The sequence below is a fragment of the Cavia porcellus genome, unplaced genomic scaffold (assembly GCF_034190915.1).
Source record: "Cavia porcellus strain 051 isolate PalLab524CR breed Dunkin Hartley unplaced genomic scaffold, mCavPor4.1 scaffold_22, whole genome shotgun sequence".
Lineage (NCBI taxonomy): Eukaryota > Metazoa > Chordata > Mammalia > Rodentia > Caviidae > Cavia > Cavia porcellus.
In genome coordinates, this window is record NW_026947505.1 from 27,101,006 (window position 1) to 27,101,926 (window position 921).

General features: G+C 33.0%; 1 non-coding gene across 1 annotated transcript; it reads right to left on the bottom strand.

Annotated features, from left to right (window-relative positions):
• Nucleotides 1–341: 341 nt before the first annotated feature.
• Nucleotides 342–448, bottom strand: LOC111756361 (U6 spliceosomal RNA). Its single transcript, XR_002790849.1, has one exon. It is a non-coding gene; the product is annotated as a U6 spliceosomal RNA (small nuclear RNA).
• Between the last annotated feature and the right edge of the window lie 473 nt (nucleotides 449–921).

Here is a 921-nt window from a genome sequence, read left to right on the forward strand (position 1 = left end):
TGCTTCTGGTTTTTGAGGGAAAATTTTCGGTGTTTACCTGTAAAATAAGATGTTGGTTGTACGTTTGTCATAATGGCTTTTATCAATTGAAATAAGATCATCTTTACCTGTTTTTCTCAGAGTTGTTTTCAGTTGATGAGGGTTTTGTCAAAGGCTTTTTCTGTGGTTACTGAGATGATCATGTGATTTTAATCATTGTTTCTATTTATGTGATATAGTATATTTAGTGATTTGTGTTATGTTGAACCATCCTTGCATCCCTGGGATGAAAAGTATTTGGTCATGGTATGTGCTACTCTTTTTTTGCTGCTGAATGAAGAGTTCTTTATTAAAGTATGAAAAAAAACATTGAACACTTCATGAATTTGTGTGTCATCATTGCACAGGTGCCATGCTAATCTTCTCTGTATTGTTTCCATTTTAATATATGTTCTCCCAAAGCTAGCACAGTCTATGATATTCTTGATTTGTTGCATTTGGTTTGCTAGTATCTTGTTGAGGATTTTTGTGTTTATGCTCATTGACCTGTAGTCTTCTTTTTCAGTTGAGTCTTTGTTTAGTTTTGGAATCAGGATAATTCTAGCTTCCAGGAATGACTTTGGGTGAAATTTTGTTAGCATTTGATGAGTATTGGTATCATATCTTCCCTGGAGTTTGATAGAATTCAGCAGTGAATTAATCAGGTTGTGGGCTTTTCTAATATCTTAAATTTTTAAAATTACTGCTTCACTATCATTACATCTATTGAATTATTCAGGATTTTTAAGTCTTCTTGGTTCAGTTTTGGTAATTCATAGGTATTTAGGAGTCTATTTTTCTTAGTTCTCCATACTTTAATTTTTGTTTTGTTTTTTGTACAAGAGATTGAACTCATTACCTTACACTTGCCAGGCAGGAGCTTATGCCACTGAGCTAAATCCC